The following is an 18,251-nucleotide window of genomic DNA, read 5'->3' as shown; positions in this document are numbered from 1 at the left end:
TGAAGTAAAGGAGCAGTAATTTGCTGTAGTCACTAACAGAGTCATGAGGAGAGAGATGATCACATGCACTTAGTACTTACTTTTGCTTTACAATCCTGGTTGAAATTTTTTTACCGGGGCGGGGGGATCTGCTTAGAATTCGAGACACAATAAAATAGTTTGAGGTACTCAGAATACAACCCACCACCAATAAATACAAATAATTTCTAACAAATCAGCTTAAATAGAATTATGCCTTTAGTAAGGCAGCAGCAAAGCCGGGATAGTTTGGAGCTGGGTGCTAGTTTATCTTTGAGAGACTTGGATAAATAGTTCCAGTCCAGGTCTCTCTCTCTGTCTCTCAAATCGACACACCCAAGACCAGCCAGGAGATTGTTTTCTTGAGCAAAACCTCCTTGCCAGTGGACCCTGGTCGTCAGGATCAAACCTGGGACCTCTGGAGCTAAATGCATGAGCGTCTACTGCCTCAGCTAAAAGCCATATGGCTGTTAAGCAGACTTGTTAGTCTCTCTCTAAGTGATCTCTGTGTCACTAGATGGGACAGAGCACCACATCCAGGAGGTGTGTGGGTCACATGATGTTTTACAAACCAAAGGTGGGTTTGCAGCTAGGTCTCATTTTATCTGAACACTCAAAGCTTCAGTGATGTTTGTATGGGGGATTCTGGCTTAAGCCAGTCTTTTGGCAGAAAAGCAGAAGGGCTTCATGTCTACCACCAGACTTCAGGCTGAGAGTGGGAAGTCTGTCCAGAAGAGAGGTTGCAGTCCTGCAATCGGAGCATCACTCCCCTTGGAGGAGGAGGAGGACAGTGGTGGTGCACTACTACCGTCAGCTCCCTTAGGCATGCTTTTCTCCTCAGCCCCAAGGGTGACTCAGGTCTACAATGTGTTCCCATTACACATGTCTTTGGAGGGAACTTCTTATGCTAGGAGCATAATCCTATGAATGGCAAGGATGCTTTGCGTTCTCTTTCCTATACCTATCACAAGATGGCACTCTTGCCTTAAGAAGGGCTCCACTCAATATATTAATGTATGACTTGCTGCTTGCAGGTGTGCATAGTGGGCTTCTAAAAACATAAGGAGCCTGATGAAGGAGCCCAAGGGAGACCTCATTTTACCTCCTGGTCATCATCTCTTGCTTTCTGGGTTGTAGATGATGGAGATGTAGCATATACACCTCAACAGTTATTCCTCCAGCCACCCAAGGAACAGCGTTAACTGCCTCAAAGGGGGCTCTGTCCAACGTTCTTTGGCTGGAAGGATAACGGGCTGTAGTCCTAGGATTCAAGGATAGGATGTGTAAAGCAGGAGACAAAAACAGGGGATCTTCAGGCCTCTAACAGAAAGCTAATAAGATTCAGGAAGCACGAGACTCTGACCTGGGGAAGCACGGTCAGCGGAAAGAGGCATCTGTGTGGAAAAACACAAGTCAAGTACTGGGGAAGAAGAGTCTGGGAGGATTAAAGATTTGTCTAGGTAGCATCACTGAGGAGGCAGGAGTGGGTGACCAGGGAAGTGGTGAGTATATTAGTAGATCTGGACCCCATTTATCCTTAATCCCCCCATGATTCTCAGGGCTTTTATAGCAACACTTCTCTGGGAGAGGGAATATTTAATATGATGACAATTATTTCCTCCTCGTGCAAATGACAACCTTGGGGAAGGAAGAAATCAAGTGCATTAGAATTAATATTTAGAGAAGCTGCCTTGGAGGCATATTTCATTTTAATCCTAGTTTTAAAAAAAGGAATCACGGAGCTACAGCCAGTTAACATTTACATTATATATTTTAAATAGAAATTCACATTTCTGGGTCATTTTGAGATATATCAAACTGACACTTGCTGGAAGTTATTGGCCGGGATTCCTGTTTATATGTAGCAGGCAATATGTAAGTTTCTATCATCAGTAATCTCTTTTAAATGCATAATTGCCATCTGTGACTGCTCTGAGAGGCAGGGACTAATCCATGTTTGGGTTAGCTCAAACATTTAACCATACCTACACGTTTTTCCCAATATGAGTTTTATTTGTCTTGTTTTTAGGCAGCTGACTTCATTTTATAAACAGCCAAGCTATAAAATTTGTGATTTTGGTCAGAGAATTTAGATCCAACATTTAAAACGTTGATAGAGATTAAATGATTATTTAATTAATAGGGTTATATTTGGAGCTGTGCTCTAGCAAAGCCACCACACAAACATGCTGAAATCTAGAAGACTGCTGCAAATGGCCAGCAAAGGTCATGGGAATTCTGATCAGTTTCTAAGAATGTCTCAGAAAGTTTGTATAAATTTTTGTGTTAGAACAATAAAACTGCATGTTGTCACCACATGAAATTTTAGAGATTATAGGAGGAACTAACCCAATAAGAGACTCTGAAATATGGCATGATGTCTACTTTGAATTGTGCAGGGGATATATATAGGTATATGTGTTCTTGTACAACGTATAAGAGCATGTTATTTATTATTCATATCACTAGCCTTGACTGTCGTTACAACTAGACTGTACGATTGTAAACTACTGAACAATCCTGTTTTTGCAGAAGGATGGATGGGATAATCTAACAAGTGAAAAATCTCCAACTTCTATGGTTTTATTGTGGCAGCATTAAAATATCACCTTAATTTTATGAGACTCAAATACAAAAGTGTTAACGCTGTGATTTTGAATTCAGCCTCCAATCCAAGACACAAAAGCCCTGCATTTATCATAGGATTTTTGTATTAAGGACATATGGCATTTGGATAGCAAAATCAATAGCTTGCTGTGAAAAACTCAGTGACTTCAGCTATAGACTGATAAGAGGCAGGCACATCATCCCAGCTCTGCCTCTTGTGGAATTGTGTGATATGAAATATTTCCTTTACTTAATGGAAACATAGATCTGTATGTGGAATAATAGCCTTCAAAGCCACTCAGGGATCAATAACAACATTCCTTGTGGGGGTTTGTTTCTTTCATGAAGTGCATGCATATCTATGCTCAAAGTAAGACAACTTCAGAGCCAGCATAAGGACACTGTTTCACGACTCTTGAACCATAACTGGTTCCTTAAGAAGTTGCTAGAACTGTCAAAAAGTTTTCTATCTAGAAGTTTTAGGATGGAAAAATGGCTATTTTTTTAAAATGAAAATTTCTATGGGAAATATCTGTTTTCAACAATCTGGGGGCCTTTTAAAAAAAAGACAACACAAAACCAAGTTCCAGAAACTGAAACATTCAGTTAAGAAGAAAAACAATTCACCTGACTGAAATATTTCATTTTTTGACTGCAGACAACTAAAAAAAGTCAGAAAAATTGTGATGAAAACTAATTTTTTTGCCAAGATGGGAAGCCATTTCTTAACCAGCTCTACTAGCTGCCCTATGTAGCAGCAAATTACATCAATAAAGCTGGAAACCATCCCATAACTGTAAATAACATGAACACACACATTTTCAAACAAGCCTTCCCAGTTACTAGAAACCCTTGCTAACGGAATCCACTGTTATTCTATCCTTCACTGGGATGTGTGATTTAAAAAAATATCCAACATCTGTACCAATGCATATATTTTTTTCTTTTGAGTGGACTAAATATGGCTAAATTTGGCATTTATAGTGATCTTACTCTTCCTTTTTTGTGTGTTTCGGTTGGGGTGGGGGAGATTACCTTGGAATTGGCTGAATCAAAAATCAAGTGTTCTAGCGAAACTGTTTTAAACAGTGTACCCCAAATACTACTAGTTTGTGAACATAATTTGATTCATTTGATGAGTTCCAATATATTTTTACACAAGTGCAGCCTATAGTTGGTAATAACAGAGCTAGTTTAGATCACTTTCTAGCATTTTAGGGAAATGGAAAATGTGAGTGAACAGTACATTCTTAGATGACATTCCTCTCATTTTCATCCAGAGAGTTCTGATGGAAACAAAGAATTATTCTGCTATTCCACATGTTTAATTACGATAAAGCTTGACTTTGACAAATGCAAATGTGTGAATTGGTACTTGATATAAATTTTCCAGTTTGCCTAATATGATTATATCAGAAATATTTAGCTAATCAACTGCAGCTAAATCCACTGAAGAAACAAGTTATTTGGAAATTGAATCATTTTCTTAACAGCAACAGCATGCAAAAGTTCTGATACTAGAATAAAACTGGGATGATGGTGGCCTATTGATTGCAGACACCGAAATCAGCCATTAGAGAGGTACCCACAGATCATTCCATTCCCTAATAGTAAACGTGAACAACAAAACATGAGAGAATGCCATCCATAATTGCTCTTTCATTTCATTCTATGTATAAATCTGTATAGAGCTCTGTAAAAAACAATAAAAGCCCTGTGCAATGCATTTTAATTGAATTATATGCATCTAAGACTCTTGAGAAGGATTGTTGGGTTCACATCACTGGAATCAGAAGTTTCCACTATCTAATAACTAGGTGCCGCATGCGTAACAATAGCACAAGCTTCCCCACAATGCTTTGCCAACATGCCTCAATCCTGCCCTGGAATGAAGATTTGGCTCTGTCTGTACATATTCTGTCCTTGAATGTGGCCTCCATTGACTTCAATAGAAGTTATGTTTGGCTAGAAGCAATCATTCCACATACTACATTAGATTCATTAGCAAGTCTAAAAAATTTGCTTTTGCAGCAGACACAAGAGGGCATGTTTGCACAAGCAATTGGCTGGCACTATGCATCAGTTCTTTTAGTAGCTCTCAAAGAAGCATGTTGTATCAATCCCCTGGGAACATCTATCATATCTGAGGGTATTGATCATCACGAATTTCCTACCAAATGAAGAATCAAAGCAAGAAAACTTGTCTAAACCCCTACTGCCAGAAGGTGCTGGTAGGTGATTAGCAGAAATCATTTATCCCTAAGCTGATTAAATGAAGAGCAGCATGACCTGGCTTTTCCCCTTTGATTTATGTACAGAAAATTTACACACCATGGAAGAAAGCTTGTTGCAGTGTGATAAATGGGTGAGAGGTCCTCATAAGTCACCTCTACATTTACAATTATGCATCCTTCTCTGCAAGTTTGGGGTCAAGTTCAAATACTTATTAAAGATTCAAGCAGCTCCTGTGTACTGAAGACATTGACATTGTTTCTCTATTTCAAAAAGAATACCACTCACATTTACATGGGTGGCACATAACGCAGCACCCCCCATCCCCAAAGCTCTGTTCAAACAGAAAGGACGGTAAATGTGGAGCCAACAAAAGGAGAGACTTCCTAGTGCAGCAGATTGTTAACCTGTGGAATTCACTGCTGAGCCACTGCTGTGACTAGATTTCCAGTAGCACTAGATCATTTTATGACCATTAACAACATTGTTGGGGGCGGGGGAAAGACAATCCAGGAAAATGATATGAGAAATCCAACTTCATGCTTCAGGTCATAAACCAGTCACCTGCTGGTCGCAAGGGGAATTCTTGTCTTACAACATTATATAATTGGCTTAGAGCCCTGTACATTAGGGGCCTGATCCTACAGCATCAAGGTCAATAGGAGCTTTGCCAACAACTTCAATAGTGTCAGGGTGAGGCCCTCTGAGCATGTGGAGAGTAGGGCTGGAGTCACCCTATTCTAATACAGATATTGACCAATGCCAGAGGCCAGATGCCAGACTAGAGAGGTAGATGGTATGATCTGTTCTAATATATCTTACATTAGGTATGAGGAGTGTGATCCACCATAGATATAGCAGTTTTGGGGATGAGTTAAAATAAATTTTCGGTCAAAACTAAGTGACATAGAATTATTATACGTGTAGCTTAAAAAATAGCTGTAAAAAAGGTGTTACTGTCCAATCCCGCCTTTATTTCAAAGCCTGCATCCATACTAGACAGGTCTCCCATCTGTAATATTGTATAAACATCTACATCGGATTTTTATTTTTGAAAGATTCACGAGCTTTGCTTTTGGAACTGTATAACAAGAAGGCAAAGACTTTTCTAAACCTTCTGACTCTGGATCAGCCAAAGGCACTGCATCAGATAGATCTGCATAGATTGACGTTTTTATAATTAAATGATAAACTTCTACGATTGCTTTTCCATGAGACAAAAATTCCCTGGGAAGCACTAGAAAATAAATGTAGGCACTAGATAATATAGTCCTAATTCAAAGACACATATAAGCCTTCATCTTGTGTATAGTCCCTACTCCATGGCTAAAGTGAATTTTATATGGGTTCTTCATTTATAAACCTCCTCACTTTGTTCTAGGTTCCCACAAATTACCTTGTGGAATGATCTTTTCCAACCATGTTTATTAGCTGGTTTGTTTCTAAAGTATTATTAAGAGCTAGATTGTGACTTCAAGCAGACCTTGAACAAGGGGGGTGTGGGAATGTAAGGTGCACCACCACCGAAAGCTTTATGACTCAGAGACACACCCCAGTTACAACTGCCTGCTTCCTGCTTGCCTGCACCGGTGGCAAACTAGACGCTTCCTGCAGCAGCTCAGTTGTGCTGCCTGGGAAGCTGATGACGGAGCTAAGGTTGCTCCTATTCCTGTCCTTCCATTTCATGCACCTGTTCAGTGGAGGGAGTAAGCCTGTGCTCAGTCTGCGGAGCCCATACAGAAGTCTCACTTCTCATTCCCTCCCGGGGGGATGTAGGCCACAGTACACTCTAGCCCTTAGGAAACAGTTTTACAGAATTATGACCCAAAGCCCCGAGACTGTCAATGTAATGTAAACCTTAAGGTACATTAAACAGACCCCCTCTGAGCATAGACAACATGGTGTAAACAAGATGTCTCATGGTTCTACTGATCCCTTTAATCCAGGTCTCTAGTATGGACTGCTTTAATAGCCATTCGAGTATTCATTAACTCCCACGGCCACTTCAGTGGGTGTTTTGGACAGGATGCTCAGAGTACTATCACTGCAAAAACCTGACCTCCATTTCTTCGTAGTAGTGAAATCCACCCGGCCCCTCTTTCATTTTCATTAAAACTACCTCAGAGGAACAGTAAATAAGCTCATTAGCATTCAAGAACTGCTAACAGAGAGGTCACCTTCCTCTCTGCCGAACAAGTCTCCATTTCAAACATTAAAACCTCTCAGTTAGCAATTTATGACAAGGGTACTGAAGTACACAAGACTCATTTTTTTCCAGGCTAAGGTGCTGTTTTGTTCAGTGGAAGCACTAGAAGACCATCCTTCGGGAAAAATTCAGTTGTCCCTCCCATGGGTACGTAAAGTGTGAAATGCAAAATAATTGCTCCTGGGGGCAGGCTTAGGAGAAGATAGGAGGGTGCAAGTTTTGACTGAGCGGGATAGAATGAGAACTTCACAAGGACATCAGGGTTAGGCCTAGTGCATATTAGTATGGTTCTGCTATGCTTTTACTTAATGAAACTTCTAATTATGTCCGATAAGAGGAAGCAGCAATAAGCCTAATGAAGCTGTTGTAACAGGAATGAAAATGGTGAACTGTCTTTTTATCCCATCAGGTAAAACCCTTGTGGTTTTTTGAATTTACGCTGCCTCCTTCTGTTCACAGTACATTGTAGGGAAAGGGCCTCTTAAGTGGAAGATCTGTGAACAGATGAGAAATTCTCTAAGTGTCTGACATTTCCTTACACAGCTGTTGCAGTTTGGAGTATTAATTGTGAAATCAACTATTGGTTACACACCAGTAATATTTTAACCAAAAATCACTTAGTGAATTAAATACTTCATAAGATAGCCAAGTGCTATAGCCAATACAATCCAGGACACATTCAGATACGGTCACCATCTCACGAGTATGATTGTAGGATACAGAGAACATAGTTCTAGCTTTTTACTATAAATGGAGATAAAACTCAGCAAAGGAATTCTTTGCTGGCTAATCTTCATTCTCTGTCTCTTACTGTAATAACTATCAGCCCCATTAAAAATGCCCAGTGCCTTGTGCAGAGCTCATGCAACTTCCATAGAGTTGATCCTGTGAGGTACCAAGCTCTTTCTGAAAGACCCGGAGCCCATCAATCACCACTCAAATCAACAGGAGAGTTTGTGCTCAGCATTTCAGAAGAAGCTAGGCAGCGCCTTACAGGTTTGGACTGGGTGAGAAGATCAAAGCAACATTTTTCCCTGCAGCCATCCTCCTTCCAGGATTTGGGACTAAGGTTTTATGATCCAACAGATTTGTGAAAAAATAACTGTGCATCTTGATAAATTTATTCTATTGCTCAGTTTATTCATCATTTGGAACTTTTGACCAAATCTACAAATATGCTCAATGGGAAATCAGGAGATTCTTAAATCATATAATAAATATAGCATATATATTCTGGCAATGTTTTACGTATTTATTTTTAAAAGCCTTAACAACCCCATGCTTTGGAGCAGGGACTAGAAATTCAGCAGCAGGGTGGCTGTGTGTCAAGAATGCACCTTTAGCCATCACTGAGGAAAAAATCACCCAAATTAGGCCAAATTTTAAACCTTTGAAAAGTCATAGTTCGCACATGCTCAGTAGAGACTTGCTAGAGCTCAATTCCTCAAAGATTCTATGGACACGCTCCAGTCCAGGGCTGAATAAGCAGGACTTTCCTGCAATTCCAGCTCTGGACTGGTTCGAGTCATGCCGGTTCCAGATCCAGGCACTAGAACTGAAAGCAGGTAGCCTGCCTCTCCTGTGTTCTCAATGACCCCCCTCCCCGCGAGGCCCAGGGAGTTGGAGGAGAAAAGCTGCCTGAATCGAATGCAGAGGGGACAAGAGCCAGACCTAGGTGATGGGGAGGAGAGTAGATTGGAACAAGGAAACTGGGGTAGGGGGAGAAGGAGCCAGTGGGGACTGGAAAAATGGGTGTGAGCCGGTTGTGACTGAAGGGCAGTGGAGGGACAGGACAGAAAGAGAGACCGATCAGACAAGGGAGTCACAAAGAGGGAAGAAGATTGGGGCCAAGCAGCTGGAAGGGAGTGAGATGAGGTTTACAGACCCCACACAAAGGCTAAGGGAGTGATGGAGCAGTTCTGGGGCAAGAGGGCTCTGCCCCCCGAGCAGCTGCAGAGCATGCGCCAAATGGAGGAACTGCTTAAAAAGGGACTGACTGTCAAGCAGGGGGAAAATGCTCTTCACAAAAAAAAAGACTGGAAAAAAAGAATGGAACCGTGAGAAGTGAGCTGTAGCTCACAAAAGCTTATGCTCAAATAAATTGGTTAGTCTCTAAGGTGCCACAAGTACTCCTTTTCTTTTTGCGGATACAGACTAACACGGCTGTTACTCTGAAACCAGTGAAGATAGGAGTGCTAAACAAATATACAAAGACTGTTGGGAATTAAGTAGACAAGAATTAAATGGACGCCACAGACTCCCACAAGATAACAGGGTCAAAAGGTGGGTAAAAGACTTGGGTGAAAAGGAAGGACTGGAAGAAATTAAAACGTTTAGTAATGGGAAATCAAACTGTAGCTGTATGTTTGTCTCTCCAGTAGTGGATTTGGAGTTGTATGATAAAATAAAAGCAAGAGCAGGACCATCAAATATGATGACTAAAATGTGTGAGTTTATACATCACAAATGAGGCCAACATTGCCAAATCTATATTGACAGCTCTAGAGATGATAACAGAAGTAGACTCAGAATGGCCTTTTGTATCCCTGAATTTGGAATTAAGAGATCTATGAAACTGTCCAATTTTGTGGCCATTATGAGTGTGGAGTTGGTGGGCATACTGTTGGCACTGACCTGGATAAAGGATGTACGTCCAACTTTGACTGCTATCCTATCGGACTCTATCACGCATAATGGTGATTTGAAAGGGAGCCTCAGAAAGCAGGAATGACTTAATCAATGGAATATTGTTCTTAACTCTGAAAATAGTACAATTAGGTATACCTGTAGTAATGTGGATCCCGGCACATGTCAAGTTACTGGGCAATGAAATGGCAGATAAAGCAGTGAAAAATGCCTTTCAAAATGAGGAGGTTGATATAAAGAACGCTCTGAGTAAACAGGACTTCAAAAGTTTCGTTAAGAAAGAATTTAAGAAGGAATGGAAGAACCATGGACCAAAGAGAAAAAAAGGCAAAGGTTCCATGAAATCTATCCAAAACGTGAGGTTAATGGTACACTTAATAACTATGATAGAAGAAGAGAAGTAACTATATTTAGAGTACTAACAGGTCACTGTGATCTGAATGGTAATTAATATTTACTAAACAACAGTGCCACCCAGAGGATTCAGAGGGCCTGGGGCAAAGCAATTTCGGGGGCCCCTTCCATAAAAAGAAAGTTAGTTTTGCCGCCCCAAGTGGCGAAGGAAAAAAAAAGAAAAACCCAAGTCGTGCCGTCGAAGAAAGAAGAGGACAGGAGGACCCGCCGCCGAATTGCCGCAGAAGACTGAAGCAGAGCGATTGAGCTGCCGCCGAAATTGCCCCCGCCCTGTCTGCCCCACTTGCCCCCCTCCGGGCAGCCTTGCTAAACAAGCACAAAGATGGGTTGTGCAACACATTCAAAGTCCAAGAAACAGCTAAGCATTTGCTGTGGCAATGAAGGAAGAATTACACAGATAGATTCTTTATGAAGAACTGAGCTGCCTCAAGGTGAAAGCATGTAGTCTGAAAGGATTGGTGAGAGCACCAGGAAAGCAGGGTAGCATTAAAAAAGGCATTACTTTGCTCTTCTAAGGATACAGAGCTGGGTGAGAGGATATAGATTTTTGCTTATGCAAAAGCTGCGGTAGGTGGCAGTCACAGCCTCACATGCTGAGGCTGCTGCACAATAAAACAACAAGAAAAGAAAGAAAGAGGCAGGAGGAGGGTGAAGAAGAAGCTTTGTAGGGAGGAAGCCAGTTTACAGCTTCTGAGACAGAGAGAGCCACAGGAGAAGGGTCGGGGCAGTGGGTAAGACCTGACCGGGAGCCTGACCCTACTGGATACTGAGAAGTGAACTGGGAAGTACCCATTTGACTATCCAAACTGTTGGGCCTGATTGGGAACTCTCTGCTGGCTTTGGGGAGAGAGAGTGGGGAGGTAGAAAGTGGCCCAGGACAGGCTGGTCTGGCATGTCAGCAAAAGGGGATTGAGACACTCCTCCCTCGCCCCTTCCCCCTGGGTTGGGACCTGTGGAGCGGGAGGACCATCCCGCTACCTTTTTCTCCCCCACCTCTGGCTGAGAGAACCTGGGGGGCACCTAACTTGGCCTCTAGGTAAGGCCATCTCAGGACTCTGGGGGACTGTTGAGCCTTGGCCTGCCCACCAGGTCTGCTGGCCCCCAAGTGAAGCTTGCTACAGGGAGGAAATGGCTGGGCAAGGAGACTGGGATGAGAAGCCTGAGAAAGGAGGAGCCGGGGGGAAAAGAGACAGGAATTCACTTTGCTCCAGAGTCTGGAATTAAACCCAAGATTCCTGAGACTCACCATTCCTCTGCTGTCAGCAAATGTCTGTGAACCCCACTATCAAAGTATCTTATCCCCCACTAGTGCTGGTCCACATACAGATGATAACCTACTACTGCTTTAAGTTAATTCATTAGCTCTGTCTGGTGATTATAAATGTTCCAATCCTGCTGGGATATTCAAGGGAGATAGGGACTCATCTCTCACTGAAAGTCAATGGGACTTAGCCATATACAGTACTTCCCATAGGTTTCTGTGAGAACTCCAACCGGTAGTACTAGTAAAATATGTACAGTCAAGAAATACCTAGTATATAATTAGTAAGTGCTTTTTAGCAAGGAAGAGTGCATATAATATGCAGTCTGATTTTACAAGTTCCTCACATGCAAAATTTACATTGAAATCAGTCTGCATTCCACATTCAAATGGTCTGCAGGATCAGCCCCTACTTTTAGAGGCTATCTCACATCTGTTTAAATTAAAGGAAGCCACTTGACATCCAGGGCTGCCCATACTTTCCCCCCATAATTCAAGCACTGGTCAGGCCTTGTCCTCGCTTGATGGGTTATGGGCGAGAGGGCGGAACATATGGTCTTAAGTCAAGTTAGCTGGTGTGAGATAAAATCCTAGTAAGAACAAGGCTGTAGGTAGTTTTCACAAAAGTTAGCAGGTCAGTCTAACTTGTCCTGCTAATTACAGACTGCCTTGCCATTAAGATTTTATCTCCTGGTAGCTAACGCAAGTTAAGAACACAACTTTCTGCCCCCCCTCCCCACTCGACAAGACATCAGTGTTGTTTCAAGGAATAGGTTGTTAACTAGGCACTGGTAAGTAACTTATTTTAGAAATTCAACAGTTGTTGATCTAAAGAATGTAAAGGTTTGAAATACTTACTGCCATCTTAGTGATGTTCAAACATTTCTGATGCATTATTTAAACTTAGCCAGCAACGACAGTGACAATGACAGTGGAAATTTACAACAGTCATATCAAAGTCTGAACTGAAATACAAGCATAACAGGTCCTGTAATTGAACTGGGTGGTAGACTGACAAGACAGACCTCCTGTTAAAGATCCCTACATATCCGTTAGTGGGGCCAGCACAAAAAAAGTCATACAAATAATGTTGTTTCCAGTGTTGTTGTATCCATGTTGGTCCCAAGGTATGAAACAAGGTGGGTGAAGTAATATCTTTTATTGGATCAGGCTCTGTTGGTGAAAGACAAAAGCTTTCAAGCTTACACAGAGCTCTTCTTGAGGACCTGAAGGTGGTCACCCACCTCCTCTCTATTATAAATCACTTTGCAGTTGAGTTGAAATGCTGTGGAGCATGAATAGACCACAGAGTGAATTTTACAAGGAAAACATTTTAATATTCTACCTGGACAGTCAGTCTAAAGTGTGATGTATCAACATGCAGCAATAAAACAAGGATAATTACATAGATAACATTCAGTGTTATTTGTTTTGCTTATATTATGTTGCCACTAGCAAACTTTATATGGCTTAACATTAGAACAGGCTACAATTAAGAGTTTTTTTTCATATTTAGAAATACGCCTCTTTTGTTGCACATTAATGACTCCTAAAGAGAAAAATCAATAATTTCATAAAACATCAAATAGCTTTTGGTGTTTTGCCATTTTAAAAGACACTTGGTTAACTCTATTTATTCAATAAACTAGGATAAAAATTCTGCCCCTTAGCTAGTTTGTGTTTAGAATTTAGATGACTATTACTTTGGACAACTAAACAAATAAGCACAAAGTGTAAACTGAAAGAAAAATATGAAAATCAGCCCTGCAATATCTCTAGCAGTCAAAGTTCAATGGTGATTAAAAACAAAACTCTTCAAGAGAGCCCATGGGAATATATCAATGAACAAATTACATAGTGACCGCATCAGAACTGCCATTAATGGGAGTTGGGTCAAATCTCATGTTAGTTCCAGACTTTTTTAATGCTTATTTTAAAAAAAAATAAGCTAGAACCATGCCACCAAATGTTCATCTTTAGGTTTTGACACAAACTGACTAAGTAATTAAATCTATAGTTAAGTAAGGCTAACCTCTGACAAGCACAGCATGGACCCAGCCCTGCTCCCATTAAGGTCAATGAAGATATTGACACTGACTTTGGACCAGCAGCAATGGTCCTCCTGCTTCCACATGAAAAATCCCAGCTCAGCCCAATAAAGCAATGGCCCAATAAAGCAGCCTTAAAGTTAGCTGGATTGGTCAGCTGTGGATTCCTGCAGCATAGTGGAATCCCCAGCCTGTACAGAACTGATGTAGTCTCCAATACAGGGGGTGTGCTAAGGTCATGCCAAAGAAGAAGTCCTGGCCAGAGTGTGCTACACTCCACGAATTCCCCAAATGTTTCAACAATAGTTCAAAGGCCATTGAGGCATCCATCATTTAGAGCACCCGTGAAGCTGCTCTGACTTATGCCAGTGACTTAACTAACACCTATCATTCAGCCACCTTTGCCCCCCACCTTCAGTCCTGCACCAGAGTATCGCTGGTCGTCATGAGGAACAGGGGCCTGGAAGATTTGCTATTGGCTTCAAAGGAGCAGACACAGGCTATTTATCTATGTACTCTATCAATATCAGGTCCCTACATGATATCAAGTATCAGTCAGGGGTGGGCAAACTACTGCCTGCGGGCCGGATCCGGCCCATCAGGGCTTTGGATCGGATCTGTGGGATTGCCACCCCCATGGCACCATGGGCCCCATGCCGTTCCAGGAAGCGGCCGGCACCATGTCCCTGCGGCCCCTAGGGGGGGGCGGGGGGGGGCCGAGGGCTCTGTGCACTGTCCTCGCCTGCAGGCACTGCCCCCCACCCCCCCGCCGCAGCTCCCATTGGCCGGGAACAGGGTACCGCTGCCAACGAGAGATTCAGGGGAGGTACCCACAGGCGAGGGAAACAAGTGGAGCCCACTTCTCTCTCACCCCTCCCCTGCCCGAGGCCTCAGGGATGTGGTGCCGGCCGCTTCCCGGAGCGGCGCGGGGCCAGGGCAAGCAGGCAGGCATGACTATTATTCTGTGGCTGCATATGAGATAAAGAAGAGGTTCTTTGCCTCCACTACATCATCCACAAAGTCTTCATTAGCAGATTTTTTTTTTAATTTACTTTTTTGGTGTTTTGGGGTTGTGAACAGATTGCTTAAGCAGAGCTACCTTCAGTCAAGTCCCTCCTGTAGTGAGCAATTTCCTGATGTGCAATGAGTGATGCAATTAAAGTGGTGGCACATCACTAATCAACTAGATGCATCTTTTCTAAATAATGTTGAGACACCTTGTCTGATCTTGTTGTCTGGCCACTGTGACAAGTATAAGTCATACACGTCCTTGGCATTTTCTGGGCAGAACAGTCTGAGATTTATGGTACTTTCTTTTTACTGCATAATTTGATTCATATCACAAATTGTGAAGACTGCATCCCAATTTTGTTCATGAACATATATCAAGTGCAGTAAGATTTAAATCTTGCATCACTTGGGATTAATATAAACAAGAATTTGCAAGATTGCTACATCTGTGCAAACGGGTGCCATTTGTGCAGCTGCACAGCTTTCCATAGCACAAATGCAAATTGTGGGATTTAAACCGTGTGCACCCAACACCACAAAAATCAATTACCTTCTGACAAAGGACACTGAAATCTTCACTGAAACCAAGGGCCAGATTTCAAAACTGGCCACCAAAACTGCTCCTGCAAATGCCACCTGTAGATGTGCATCTAACTCGGAAATTAGATTCCCAAATACCTCATTTAGATGTGCAAAATTACAGGCCAGGAATGAAAATTTAGCAGGAGATCTGTTGAATAATGCAAGTTCTCTCCCATATTGGCCAGTCTCTTGAACAATTATTCATCTATGTCTAAAAAACAACATTAAGTCTTACCTGATATTGTTTGTCAATAGAAATTCAGCATGGAACTTTCAAACCATGAAACGACAAGAAAAGCTTGACTTCTTTTTATGGTTTAGCGTTTCTCCTTTTGTCTTGTCATAGACTGGGAATGATGTTCCTGGAAATGGAGGGTTCATTTCTACCTTTAATCATCCACAGAAGCCAATTATTGTGTAAACACCCATATCATTATCATCATCTCTTAAATATATAGTATTTCAGTCATCTTACAGTGACATACCTCTGACAAAGTCATTAAAACAAACAGGGCCGATAGAGGTTTAGGGTGTGATAGGAATGTATTAAAGCAGCTTGTGTCCCAGGAAAAAGCAACCTTAACAAGCCAGCCTCAACTTATCCTGTTTGTACTTTCAGTTTTTACCTTTGCTTATTTTGCTCAATTAAGGATTAGGCTCATCTTCTGAATTTAAAGCTGAGGAAAGCAAAGGCCAGATGGCCTACGGAACTGATAATGAAGCATTGATCATACCAAGTCTAGATGCACCTGCTCAAATTTAGCTCACACTTGGTGTCACTGAAAGTTGCCATATGATGACTAATGTCTTCGTGGGGTCAAGTTGCAGTGGGAGAGGTTTAGGTTGGATATTTGGAAAAACTTTTTCACTGAAGCACTGGAATGGGTTACCTAGGGAGGTGGTGGAATCTCCTTCCTTAGAGGTTATTAAGGTCAGGCTTGACAAAGCCCTAGCTGGGATGATTTAGTTGGGGATTGGTCCTGCTTTGAGCAGGGAGTTGCACTTGTTGACCTCCTGAGGTCCCTTCCAACCCCGATATTATATGATTCTATGATAAGTCTGGGGCTTTCCAAACCTTAAATTGTTTTGCAACATATCTGAGGCGGAAAAACAAACTTCTTCCACACTGTATGAGTTGCAGGGGTTTCAAATTTAACTTCATGGCATTGGGCCCCTTTTTTTTTTTTTAATCCTTCACCAGCTGGTGTCACCTGACTTATCACCACTGAAAAGTTAAAAATTTGGTAGAAAAGAGGGCAGGTGTCTGTGCTCCATATCACTTAAGGCCGTTTTTACTTTGTATATCATGTATCAGTTTGTCTACCCCCTTTCAGAGGTCACCAGTCTTCTCTACATGGAATAGACCAGAAACATGCAGGTAAGTTCTGTGATCCTAGAACAGGACTTTTAAAGGTGAACTGCAAAGTAAGAACAAAATTAAGTTGGTTTTGCCCTTTATGATGTATAAAGATGGCATTATAAATATTTTTCTGCCTTTTAAAAAATATTTGAAATATCTGGAGCTTGCTTCCTTTCCTTTGATGGAGAAACTTACCAAGATCTTTAAAAGACCTGAAGAGTGATGTTCACATGGCTTCCTTTAGTTGTCTCCAGACTGGCTTACTGTATGTACAGTGTGGTCCGTGTGTGATTACACCTTCAGATCATCCAGAAACTACAGTTACAGCAGAACAGAGCTGCTTGATTAACAGCACAGTCTCATGAGACAAAGTGACATCTATGCCCCATGTTTTGCACATCTTTCTGAACCATTTACAGGTAAATTTAAGGAGTTGTTTTTAACTTATAAAGTTCTAAATGAATTAATTCTTGAGTTCCTCAGAAACTTTCTTCTTCTGCTATACCTCAGCATTTGAGATCAATTTGAGGTGCTCAAGCTAGAAACCCTCTGGATTGGGACCAGAAAGTGTTCAGCCCCCTACAAGTTGCTGAACATGTTGGCCTCAATCCAGCAGAGCACATAAGCATATAGTTAACAGAAAGCACACATATAGTCCAACTGATACTTACCATATACATTTGGTTAGCAATACAGGGATAATAGGTTTTAAAGGTTGCATGGGGGGTATTTTAATATTCCTATTCTGGTATAAGCGCTAAAAGTATCAATAAGGAAAATAATTTAAGGAACTGTTTATCAAGATTTCCTCAGGGAAATCCAAAAAATAAAAACAACATTGTGTTAATTAAAACATATGCCTTCTATATGTAAGTCATGACAGGTGTATGGACCATAGCATTTCAGGTGTGACAATATCAGCCACCTGAGTTTAACAGACTATCACTGACAGTGGGCATTGCTATACAGAAAACTTTTTAGACTATTAATAAAATTGCAGCTTCAAAATACATTTTAGCAAAAGAAAATTCATCAGGCTATAGCAATTAATTATCCCCGAAAGTGGCCACTTGTTCCCACTATCACTCAGACTGAGAAAGGATAATCAGATCATTAGGAAACTCCAAAAGGAATCCAGATGGAATAAAACAAGAGACTACCTGTTTTTGCCTTAACAATGGAAACTACTATTTTATATTTAATTTTTCTTTTCTGTGAAGTTCGTTGAGCAACAAAATAACTCCACAATCCATGATCTCTTCTGTATTTAAAATATTTATTATGATGATGATGATGAGTACTTGTGGCACCTTAGAGACTAACCAATTTATTTGATCATGAGCTTTCATGAGCTACAGCTCACTTCATCGGATGCATGCCGTGGAAACTGCAGCAGACTTTATTTATACACAGAGAATATGAAAAAATACCTCCTCCCACCCCACTGTCCTGCTGGTAATAGCTTATCTAAAGTGATCATCAGGTGGGCCATTTCCAGCACAAATCCAGGTTTTCCAGCAGGAGAGTGAATTTGTGTGGGGGGGTGGAGGGTGAGAAAACCTGGATTTGTGCTGGAAATGGCCCAGAACATCACTGCTGGAAAAGAAGGGACCAGAGTCCTGGGAGCAAACTTACATGGACCCCAGGAGAGCGCTGGGCTTCCACCGGCGCATGCGCGACGCCCACTCTCCTCCTTGGAGGGACTGGGCCCGCCTGCAGTCCAACACTGGGGGGTTGCAGGGACCTGCTAGCACTGGGAACCCCCAGCTCCATGTGCCACTAGACCTAGACGTCCCCATAGTCTGGTGGTTTCTCCCCATTGGTCACACTCAGTTGTCTGGGTTCAGATAGGGCACCTCAGAGCCT

General features: G+C 41.8%; 1 protein-coding gene across 2 annotated transcripts in view; it reads right to left on the bottom strand.

Annotated features, from left to right (window-relative positions):
- IDS (iduronate 2-sulfatase) overlaps positions 1–15,404 on the bottom strand; it is a 28,773-nt gene extending 13,369 nt beyond the window's left edge. The window contains exons 1-2 of one of the 2 annotated variants that reach the window (XM_078854260.1): positions 15,261–15,404; positions 81–128 (exon numbers count right to left, since the gene is read on the bottom strand). The gene's annotated coding sequence lies outside the window, so the exon portion shown is untranslated. The remainder of the gene's footprint in view (positions 1–80; positions 129–15,260) is intronic. The other variant, XM_078854261.1, reaches the window with a different exon arrangement.
- Positions 15,405–18,251: the final 2,847 nt, after the last annotated feature.

This window comes from Lepidochelys kempii, chromosome 9 (genome assembly GCF_965140285.1).
Source record: "Lepidochelys kempii isolate rLepKem1 chromosome 9, rLepKem1.hap1, whole genome shotgun sequence".
NCBI classification, from domain to species: domain Eukaryota; kingdom Metazoa; phylum Chordata; order Testudines; family Cheloniidae; genus Lepidochelys; species Lepidochelys kempii.
The sequence above is the reverse complement of the archived record's forward strand: the minus strand, read 5'-3'. Positions and strand labels throughout refer to the sequence as shown.